Source organism: Triticum urartu, chromosome 7 (genome assembly GCF_003073215.2).
Source record: "Triticum urartu cultivar G1812 chromosome 7, Tu2.1, whole genome shotgun sequence".
NCBI lineage: Eukaryota > Viridiplantae > Streptophyta > Magnoliopsida > Poales > Poaceae > Triticum > Triticum urartu.
This window is the reverse complement of record NC_053028.1, coordinates 4,011,949-4,024,130: the sequence shown is the minus strand read 5'-3', so window position 1 is coordinate 4,024,130 and position 12,182 is coordinate 4,011,949.

Below are 12,182 nucleotides of genomic sequence, written 5' to 3'. Positions count from 1 at the left end.
GGCGCCGGATAGGAAGAATCGGTAGGACCGAGTTTGGCTTAGGGTTTAGGTCATATGTGGAAGTGGGAAAGTAGCTGAGGATTTTGGAGCATATCATTAAGCACATGAAGCAAGAGGCTCATTAAGCAAACACCTCATCCCTCCTTAATAGTATTGGCTTTTCCTATGGACTCAATGTGATCTTGGATCACTAAAATATAAAATGAGGAGTCTTGAGCTTGAAGCTTTAGCCAATCCTTTGTCCCTAGCATCTTGAAGGAGTTCCCACAACCTTTAGTCCATGCCACTCCATTGTTGAACTTATCTGAAACATGCTAGATTGAGATGTTAGTCCAACAAGAGATATGTTGTCATCAATTATCAAAACCACCTAGGGAGCACTTGTGCTTTCAATCTCCCCCTTTTTGGTAATTGATGGCAACATACATCAAAGCTTTAGATAAAGATATAAAGAACAGCAAGTAAAGCTTTGGAAGGACATGTAACAAGCATAGGCTCCCCCTACATGTATGCACTCATGTAAATATGAAATAGAGAGGCATGTGAGAGCATAACCATGACAGAGTAGGCAAGGTGTTACATGTATCTTGGCCATATGCATCAGAGCAAAAGATTATCAAGGAAAATACCTTCATGCTCATGAGTCCTTCTTGCAAACAGTATGTACATAAGCAAGAACTCCTCATACTCATGATTTTGATGCATATCCTTACCTTGTGGTCTTGAGTTGGCTTAGGATGGAATGAACCTGCACAAACAAGGTTAGATAACACAGGTACGTCCACTAGCCAGAGCAAACAAAAGAAACCACAAGAATACCAAGATTGGGATGACATGTAGAGGGTGAGTACAAGGTACCATATTGAATTCAACATGTCCCCAAGAATAAAGATATGCAATGAATTTGACTGATTTCTTTCCCTTAGGTGTCTTGCTCCCCCTGAATCTTACATGGGATATTGGGAGAAGATAGGAAACAGAAAATCAGAGCTGAAGGTTATGAATAGAACTAAATTCAAATGAGTTCATATGAACATGTCTTTCCCCCAAAAAGACATGTGGCATCTCTCCTCTTGAACATCAAGCATCTGGGATCCTTGAGTATTCTCTCCCCCTTGGAGATTTCTTTCTCTCCCTTAATATATGGGATCCTTGAGTATTATCTCCCCCTTGAGGTCTCTCTCTCCCCCTTAATATTTTCTCTCTTGTAGGTTTGGTCCTTGAGACTGTTTCTCTCCCTTGATGTGATCTCTCTCTCCTACAAGCTTTGATGTGATCTCTCTCTCTCCCCCTTTGACATCAATTTCCAAGAAGGTTTCTCCTGGAATCCGTCGAATAGGTTTGGTCCTTGAGATTCAGTACAAAGCAGGGAATAAAACTGTGATGCTTGTAGAGGACAAGATTCATTGAGTGGAGCTGGATCAGAAGAGAATATAGAATATGTGGCAAACTGTTTTTCCTGTTGCGAAATCGGTGGCACCGAGTGGCATATTTCGGTAGTACCGAAGGGATTCGGTTGGACCGAAAATGGCAATTCGGTGAAACCGAGTTCATCACAGAGAAAAACACTTTTCACCTCAGCTCACTAGTCAGGTAAGATCTCACAAAGATTTGCAATGAATTAGCTGAAAGATTTGCAAGGAATTTTATGCAGAAATATGCAGAACAAAAATCAAAAAGAAAAGGGTAAAAGGTTTCTAGATGAAGTTTTTTTTTGATTGAAAAATAAATAAACAAATATGCAAGGGACAAATGCAATAACTCAGAAAGGAACACAAGAGAACTTCATCTAGAATTGGGCGGTGACATAGTCACCTATGTTAGAGTATATTGACTTAGGAGTCAAGTTAGAACACTTGATCATAGGTCATACTCATCGTTTAAGCTCAAAATGGGGTTACTATTTTTCGTTTAAGCATCTTGATGTATTCACATCTTGTTGAGTTGCTTTGACTCATGTCTTGGAGTAAAGCTTCTCTAAGATGGAATAACATACCTTGGGTGGTGATGTGGTTCTTGCTCATGTAGTTGAACTTGTGTGGGTGCTCAAGGTTGATGTAGCTCATCGAGAGTTGGGAGCATCATTTGGAGTTTGGGTTCATCTACCTACATGGGTTAGTTTTTGCAAGGAAGAGCACTTGTGTATCCAAAAATGACAATCATGAAGCTCAATCATAGAATTTGTCAAAGGATATGTTTGTATGGTTTTGTACTTCCTTGTCTTCAACCACTATTGTGTAGAGTCTTGGTGATGTAGAGATCGCTCAGGATATGAGTGAGTCGCAATCTCATGGAATTAGATTCAACCAAGCACCTACATGGGTTAGACAACATGCAAGGTACAAATGTATCCAAGACATAAGATAGTTATCATGAGAGATATATCATGGATTAGTCATAAGCTCATGTCTTGCATGTATCCAATGGAGTTTCTACTCCAAGTTCGAAGCATCAATGATGTTCAATTCTCCTCTCAACCTGCAAAACGCTTTCTCATCAAGTGGTTTAGTAAATATATCCGCTAATTGCTTGTCGGTGCGAACATGCTTAAGATTGATGTCACCCTTAGCAACATGATCTCGAATGAAATGATGACGAACTTCAATATGCTTAGTTCGAGAATGTTGTACAGGATTATGACCAATTTTGTTAGCACTTTCATTGTCACAAAGCAGTGGAACATGTTTCACATAAATCCCATAATCTTTAAGAGTTTGAGTCATCCAAAGTAATTGAGCGCAACATGAACCAGCGGCAATGTATTCAGCTTCGGCGGTGGATAAGGATACCGAGTTTTGTTTCTGACCAAGACACAAGAGATCTACCAAGAAATTGACAAGTACCCGAAGTGGACTTTCTATCAACCTTGTCTCCGGCATAATCCGAGTCGGAATAGCCAACAAGATCAAAAGAAGACCTCTTAGGATACCAAATGCCAAAATTTGGTGTATGGATTAAATATCTCACTATCCTTTTCACAGCCTTAAGATGACAATCTTTAGGAGCAGCTTGATATCGTGCACACATGCATACACTTAGCATAATATCGGGACATGAAGCACATAGGTATAACAATGAACCAATCATAGAGCGATAAACCTTTTGATCAACCGGTTCACCATCTTTGGTTAAATCATTATGTCCACTAGTAGGCATGGGTGTAGACATACCTTTGCATTCTTGCATATTGAACTTCTTGAATAAGTCCTTGGTGTACTTTGTTTGAGAGACAAATGTACCTTCCTTAGTTTGCTTGATTTGCAACCCGAGAAAGAATTTGAGTTCACTCATCATAGACATCTCAAACTTCTCTAACATTAGCTTTCCAAACTTTTCACTAAAGAGAGGGTTAGTTGAACCAAATATGATATCATCAACATAAATTTGGCATACAAATAGTTCTCCATTAACCCTTTTAGTAAAAAGAGTAGAATCAATTTTACCAATTTCAAAACCACTTGTAGTAAGGAACTTGGTCAAGCATTTATACCATGCTCTAGGAGCTTGTTTAAGACCATAATGAGCTTTGTGAAGTTTGTAAACATGATTTGGTTTCTTGGGATTGATAAAGCCGGGAGGTTGTTTGACATAAACTTCCTCCTCTATTTCACCATTTAGAAAAGCACTTTTAATGTCCATTTGGTACAAGGTGATATTATGGTGATTAGCATAGGCAAGTAAGATGCGAATGGACTCAAGTCTAGCAACGGGAGCATACGTCTCACCATAGTCCATACCTTCGACTTGTGTGTACCCTTGGGCGACGAGACGTGCTTTGTTGCGAACCACTTGTCCATCTTCATCTTGCTTGTTGCGAAACACCCATTTGGTACCAATGATGTTGTGGTTGTTGTCGGGCTTCTCAACCAATGTCCAAACTTGGTTTCTCTCAAAATTATGTAGCTCTTCATGCATAGCGTTTATCCAATCCGGATCTTCCAATGCTTCTTCAACCTTCATTGGTTCAATGCTAGAGATGAATGAATAGTTTTCACAAAAGTTAGCTAAACGAGTTTTTGAGCGAGTGATTCTCCCGGTTTGTATATCATTGAGGATTTGCTCGATGGGATGATCTTTGGCAATTCTTGCTCGAACTCGTGAGAGCTTTTGCTTGGGTCTTCGTTGAACATCTTCTTCATCTTGTTCTTCTTCTTGGCCTTCATCATTGTTGACGTCGTCGTTCTCTTGTCGTGGTGGAGAAGGAGGTTGTTGATGTTCGTCTTGACGTATTTCCTCGTTTTCTTCATCTTGATGTGTCCCACTTGTGGATGCTTCCATGTCGATTCTTGGTTCACCTTGTCGTGAAGTAGAAGCTTCCACTTGGACGGATGAAGTACTCTCCTTCACCTCCGTTGGACGAATTTTGCCAATGGACAAGTCTTGAATTGCTTCTGAAGGGTCTTTGTCTCCTACATCAATTGGCAATTGCTCTACTTGCGAGCCATTAGATTCATCAAACTTCACATCTACCGTCTCTTCAACCTTTCGGGTGAAATTGTTGTAGACACGGTAAGTGTGAGAGTTTGAGCCATAACCAAGTAGAAAACCTTCATGAGATTTAGGAGCAAACTTTGAACGACGATGCTTATAAAGAATGTAGCACTTTGAGCCGAATACTCGAAAGTATCCAACTTGAGGCTTGTTACCAGTGAGGAGCTCATATGCCGTCTTGCCGAGTAGCTTGTGAAGATATAAGCGATTTGTTGCGTGACAAGCTGTCTCAACCGCTTCTGCCCAAAAGTGCTTTGGCGTCTTGTATTCATCAAGCATCGTTCTTGCCATTTCGATGAGCGTCCGGTTCTTCCTCTCAACAACTCCATTTTGTTGAGGTGTGTACGTAGCCGAGAACTCGTGTGAAATCCCTTCTTCGTCAAGAAAGGTGTCCACATTTGCGTTCTTGAATTCCGTTCCGTTGTCACTCCGAACCTTCTTGATCTTCACATCAAACTGATTTTGGGCTTTCCTAGCGAAGTTTCTGAAGATCTTCTGGACCTGCGACTTGTCATTAAGAAAGAACACCCACGTAAATCTTGAAAAGTCATCAACTATAACTAGACCAAAAGAATTTCCACCGAGACTCTTGTAGGCGTTGGGACCAAAAAGATCCATGTGAAGTAGCTCGAGTGGCCTCCTTGTGGTCATGATGTTCTTCACGGGATGTCTTCCTCCAACCTGTTTACCTGCTTGACAAGCATTGCAAAGTCTATCCTTATCAAATATGACATCCTTAACTCCGAGGATATGATTTCCTTTAATAAGCTTGTCAAGGTTTCTCATGCCAACGTGACCTAGTCGTCTATGCCACAACCAACCTTTTGAGGATTTAGCAACAAAGCAAGTTTTAGGTTGTGCCTTTTTAGAGAAATCGACAATGTAAAGATCACCTCTACGCATACCCGTAAAGACCATTTTATGATTGTCTCGACGAAATACTTGGCAATCTACCTCAGTAAATAGGACATTCAAACCGAAATCAGCAAGTCTAGATACTGAAAGTAAGTTGTAGCTAAGAGATTCAACGAGCATGACATTTTGAATGGAACTATCATGTGAGATGGCCACCTTACCAAGGCCAATCACTTTACCCTTTGAATCATCACCAAAGGTGACATATTTTCGAGGGCCGTCATTTTCAGCAAGCTCACGAAACATCTCTTCATCTCCGGTCATATGATCAGTACATCCACTGTCAAGAACCCATTCCTTTCCTCCTGATTCATATCCCCGAAGATTTGCCATAAGACCAAAATGTCTCATTGCATCATCAAGATCGAAGTCACTATCATCCTCATTGTAATATTCATGTTCATCATGATCTTGTGATTCATCATTTCCTAGAGAGGGTAATTCATCAGATAAATGATCATCAAAGTGGTCACTTTTATGAATTCTTATAGCTTTGAGTATGATATCATTAATGATTCCAACATCTCCTTTAGCATGCTTAAGATTGGAAAGTTCAAGAAGACATTTACCAAAACTAGGATCACTAGAGTTCATCTTACTCAAGGCAATAGATTTATGGAGAATTTCATCCAAAGTTTTCAAGGAATGATTGGGAAACCGTTCCTCAAGAAATTTCCATATAGTATAGGCGCAATTTTGAGTAGGCAAACTAGCAATCAAATTTTTGGGCAATCCTCTAATGATGAGCTCAATAGTTCTAAGATTGCGAATCATGTCAATATCTTCATCTAGGGTAGGATGCAAGGGATCAATATGGGGTGCACAAGGGCTAGCAATATACTTGTTCAAATGATATTGATTGAAGATTACAAGCATCTCATTTTTCCATTCATGAAAGTACTTTCCATCAAGAATAGGCACTCTATGTCTAAGACTCCCTAGAGTAGACACATCCATCTTCCTCCAATGGTGATTAAACCAAAGCAATGGAGACCAAGGCTCTGATACCACTTGTAGGATCTAGAAGTAGATGTGTCTAGAGGGGGGTGATTAGACACATAATGCTCAAGTTGCAATTTTTAAGCTTTTTCGGTTTAAGTGGAGTTTTAGGCACAATTTCAACACACACGATACATATCAAGCAAGCATGCAAAGAGTATATGAGCAGCGGAATGTAAAGCATGCAACTTGCAAGAATGTAGCGGGAAGGGATTGGAGAGATCAAACGCAATTGGAGACACGGATGTTTTTCCCATGGTTCAGATAGGTGGTGCTATCCTACATCCACGTTGATGGAGACTTCAACCCACGAAGGGTAACGGTTGCGCGAGTCCACACAGGGCTCCACCCAAGGGTAACGGTTGCGCGAGTCCACACAGGGCTCCACCCACGAAGGGTCCACGAAGAAGCAACCACCCACAAAGGGTCCACGAAGAAGCAACCTTGTCTATCCCACCATGGCCATCGCCCACACAGGACTTGCCTCACTAGCGGTAGATCTTCACAAAGTAGGCGATCTCCTTGCCCTTACAAACTCCTTGGTTCAACTCCACAATCTTTTCGGAGGCTCCCAAGTGACACCTAGCCAATCTAGGAGACACCACTCTCCAAGAAGTAACAAATGGTGTGTAGGTAATGAACTCCTTGCTCTTGTGCTTCAAATGATAGTCTCCCCAACACTCAACTCTCTCTCATAGGATTTGGATTTGGTGGAAAGGAGATTTGAGTGGAAAGCAACTTGGGAAGGCTAGAGATCAAGATTCATATGGTAGGAATGGAATATCTTGGTCTCAACACATGAGTAGGTGGTTCTCTCTCAGAACATATGAGTTGGAATGGTGTGTGTGTTCTGATGGCTCTCTCATCGAATGAGAAGAAGGTGGAGGGGTATATATAGCCTCCACACAAAATCCAACCGTTACACACAGTTTTCCAATCTCGGTGGGACCGAATCAATAAACTCGGTCGGACCGAAAATGTAAACCTAGTGACCGTTAGAGATTTCGGTGGGACCGACTGGATCAACTCGGTGAGACCGATGTGCTAGGGTTAGGGTAAATCCAGAACTTGGTTTGACCGATTACTCAAACTCGGTGGGACCGATTTGGGTAACAAGTGAAACTGAGATTTGGCCAAGCAAACTCGGTGGAACTGATTGCATATCTCGGTGGGACCGAGAATATTGCAATGGGTAACAGAGAGTTTGCAAGCCCATCTCGGTGAGACCGAGATCCCATCAGTGGGACCAAACTGATTAGGGTTTGGCAGTGGCTTATGACAAGTGAAACTCGGTGGCGCCGGATAGGAAAAATCGGTAGGACCGAGTTTGGCTTAGGGTTTAGGTCATATGTGGAAGTGGGAAAGTAGCTGAGGGTTTTGGAGCATATCACTAAGCACATGAAGCAAGAGGCTCATTAAGTAACACCTCATCCCTCCTTAATAGTATTGGCTTTTCCTAAAGACTCAATGTGATCTTGGATCACTAAAATATAAAATGAGGAGTCTTGAGCTTGAAGCTTTAGCCAATCCTTTGTCCCTAGCATCTTGAAGGAGTTCCCACAACCTTTAGTCCATGCCACTCCATTGTTGAACTTATCTGAAACATGCTAGATTGAGATGTTAGTCCAACAAGAGATATGTTGTCATCAATTATCAAAACCACCTAGGGAGCACTTGTGCTTTCAATACCTTATAGAAAAAAATGCCTATAAAAAGACGCAATTGCAAAATATAACAGGATTGTGCTGCTTATTGTAGGGCCACGACTGAGGTGGCGACCCTCAAGCAGGCGCTATCCGAGGCCGAAAATAAAGCGGCCGCGGAGCGCACCGAGCGAGAGAAACTTGAGGCCCAGGTCGGCGAGGTGCAACAGGAGCTTCAGACTCTCATGAAAAAACATGAGAGTTTGGAGCTTGAGTCAAAGACGTAAGCGTCCGAGCTCGCGGCGGCCCTTGAGGCTGCCAAGTCCGCCAAGGCCGAAGCCCAAAAGGCCCTCCAAGAGTTGGAGGAGATGAAAAATATAGCAGTGGGTAAGGCATTCTTTATGCAAAGCAGAAATATAAAAGTAAACTACTTGTTACTTACTCGAATCCGGAGCTCTCCAGGGGCATTTGCACATCTTCCCCGTAGCATATCTGATGCCGCCGCATTCTACCGGGCCGAAGAGGGCAGCTCGACGGAGAAGGTGTTCTGGTCTCAGTATGCTGAGGCCGGACAACCGGTGCCCTTAAGCGACCAGCTGAAGCAGCTGGTCGAGCTCCACAAGGCGGCCGAACAGGCCATGAAGGGCCTCATAGTTCGGCTGTTGCCTGGAGAGGCCCAGCCCGGGAGCTACTTCGGTTTGGTGCGGCGGCTGGTGGAGGCCTATCCAAGGCTTGAGGTCATCAAGCGCTCCGTCTGCATTGAAGGTGCTCGCAGGGCCCTTGCCCGTGCAAAGGTGCACTGGGGTAAGCTGGACGGTGTGAAGCTTGTGAAGGACGGACCGCCAGCAGGGAAGGAGCATCGCAAGCCCGAGAACTATTATAATGATGTTCTGGCGGGAGCCCGCCTTGTGGCGGATGAATGTACCAAGGATGTAATTTTTGAATAAACTCGCTCGTATTATCCTGTGCGCTGAAAACTTGTTCATATGCGCTAAGCAATGCTTTTGAATTTAAAATATTACTTTCTGTGCGGCTGTTTATCAAATTTGAGAGATGGCCAGTCGTCGGCTTCTGCCCCCATGCCACTAGTGCTGGGGTGTTCGGGATAAACCTGACGCTCTTTTTCCCATGATTGGGTCCTTCGAGGGAGGCGCTCAGCACAACGAACAAGGCAATCAGACTATAATGCTTGAACACTCTCACTTAGCCATAGAACTCTATAATTTTAAATTTCTGCGAAGCCCCTAGTTCGGAAGACCGAGTTCGGGGCGCTATCCACGCCTTGGCCGGACAAAGTCGGCTCCTCGCTCGAAGCGGCATAAGTCTTTAGGGACCCGAAAAACCTCTCGAACAGCGACCGGTCTCTCGCCTCATCATGACAGTCAGTTTTAGCTTTCTCCACTGAGGTGCTCGCCCGGCCGAACCGGGGCACAATCGCAGTGGTTCTCCAGGTGCTACCTTAGCCGATAGAGTGGAACGTAAGGTAGCCGAACACAGGAGCCGGGCGAACCCAACTATTGACCCAAATCATGATTCGGAGCCGATGCATATAGTGCTATAAGTTCGGGGTGCCGCACTTGTGAAAGTGTACGGACTTCTCACACCAAATTGAGGGGTACTGAAGCCCCTGGCGTATTTGCCGTACCACAGTGTACGGGTGCAATGTGTCATTAATGAACAGTTATAAAGGATAATAATGCAGAAAATAGACAAAAGCTATGCATTGTTTATAAAAAGGCTGCTATTAGAGCAGAACGATACAAGTGGTATGATAAGCAAAAGATATTGGACTATTTAACATGTCCTGGCCAGGGGCAGGCCGCGGAATTGTATTCAAAACAGGTATACTGCTCGTAACAGAGACCACCTGGGAGTTCCATAATGCGGCATGGCTTGTCTGCTTCCCTGGATCTTGCATCGTTTGTGCGGCAGTTGAATTGCCGAACAGGTCGTCCGAAGTATGGAGTCCTGAAAGTAAGAAAAAATAAAAAAAAAAGAATTCGGCAGCCCCTAGTACGGTTTAGGCCGTGTTTTGGGCATGCTGTGATTGTGCCCCTTCCCCTGCGCCCATGGTATTTCAAGAGCGTAGTTATGTATGCGAAGGCTGGGGTTGGGGCCGCATTCCTACGCCTGCTCAAAACGTGCCAGGCGGTCTTGTTGTAGGTTACTCCGGGCGCACTTCACATTGTCCGGCTTTTTAGTGGCCAGACTGGAGAGTTGCCTAAAAAGGCTGCTTTGTTCTTCCGCGGCGAGGGCCGCCGTGTGCTCCTCCGTGCGGAGGGAGCGTTCGGTGTTTCCATTGACCGTGATTACACCTTGAGGGCCTGGCATCTTGAGCTTTAGATATGCGTAGTGCGGTACCGCATTGAACTTTGCAAATGCGGTTCGCCCGAGCAGAGGGTGACAGCCACTGCGAAACGGGACTATGTCGAAGATTAACTCCTCGCTTCGGAAATTATCCGGAGATCCGAAGACCACTTCAAGTGTTACTGAGCCTGTACAGTTGGCCTCTACACCTGGTATAACGCCTTTAAAGGTCGTTTTGGTGGGCTTAATCCTTGACGGATCTATGCCCATTTTCCGCACTGTATCCTGGTAAAGCAGGTTCAGGCTGCTGCCGCCGTCCATGAGGACTCTTGTGAGGTGAAATCCGTCGATGATTGGGTCAAGAACCAATGCGGCGAAGCCACCGTGACGGATGCTAGTGGGGTGGTCCCTTCGATGAAAGTGATCGGGCAGGAAGACCATGGGTTGAACTTTGGGGCGACTGGCTCCATCGCGTATACGTCCCATAGCGCACGCTTCCGCTCCCTCTTGGGAATGTGGGTTGCGTATATCATGTTCACCGTCCGCACTTGCGGGGGAAAACCCTTCTGTCCATTGTTGTTCGGCGGCCTGGGCTCCTCCTCGTCATCGCTATGCAGACCCTTGTCTTTGTTTTCGGCTCTTAACTTGCCTGCCTGCTTGAATACCCAACAATCCCTGTTGGTGTGATTGGCTGGCTTTTCGGGGGTGCCATGTATCTGGCACAAGCGGTCGAGTATTTGGTCCAAACTGGATGGGCCCTGAGTATTCATTTTGAATGGCTTTTTCCGCTGACCGGATTTGTAGCCTCTGAATCCGGCATTAACTGCCGTGTCCTCGTTGCTGTCGCTGCGAACGCGGCGCTTTTGCTTGTTCTGGCGTGTCCTACCACTTTTGTCCTTGGTATCTGACTTACCAGGGTTCTTTGCTAAGTTGTTACTGCGAGCTAGCCAGCTGTATTCTCCCGCACAAAAGCGGGTCATGAGTGTCGTGAGGGCTGCCATGGATTTCGGCTTTTCCTATCCCAGGTGCCGGGCAAGCCACTCGTCGTGGATATTATGCTTGAAGGCCGCTAGGGCCTCTGCGTCCGGACAGTCGACTATCTGGTTTTTCTTTGTTAGGAACCGTGTCCAGAATTGCCTGGCCGATTCGTCTGGCTGCTGAATTATGTAGCTTAGGTCATCGGCGTCCGGTGGTCGCACATAGGTGCCCTGGAAATTGTCGAGGAATGCGGCTTCTAGGTCCTCGCAGGAACCGATTGAATCTGCTGGCAAGCTGTTAAGCCAATGCCGAGCCGGTCCCTTGAGTTTGAGTGGGAGGTATTTGATGGCGTATAGATCATCGCCACGGGCCATGTGGATATGAAGGATATAGTCCTTGATCCATACCGCAGGATCTGTTGTGCCATCGTATGATTCGATGTTTACAGGTTTGAAACCCTCAGGGATTTTATGATCCATTACTTCATCTGTGAAACACAGTGGGTGTGCGGCGCCTCTGTATTGGGCAATATCGCGACGCAGCTTGAAGGGGCTTTGTCTGTTGTGTTCGGCCCGGCCGGATTTATTGTATCCGGAGTGACGATCACCTTCACGTGCCGTGGGGCGCCCACGCGATCCGTATATCGATCTTGTTTGCCTTGCCTTGTCCTCCAGTATGTCTCGCAGGTCTGGCGCATTTTCCCGTGCCTTAGTCTTTGAACGGCGCCGGGGTATGGCTTGGGTGGAGGGCCGAGAGGCCTCTCTGTCACGGCCGCGAGGTGGCCGGTCGGCCATGTCATGCGCTGGTGATGTAGGTGCTTCCTCCTCTGATCGGGGTAGCGGCCTGCGC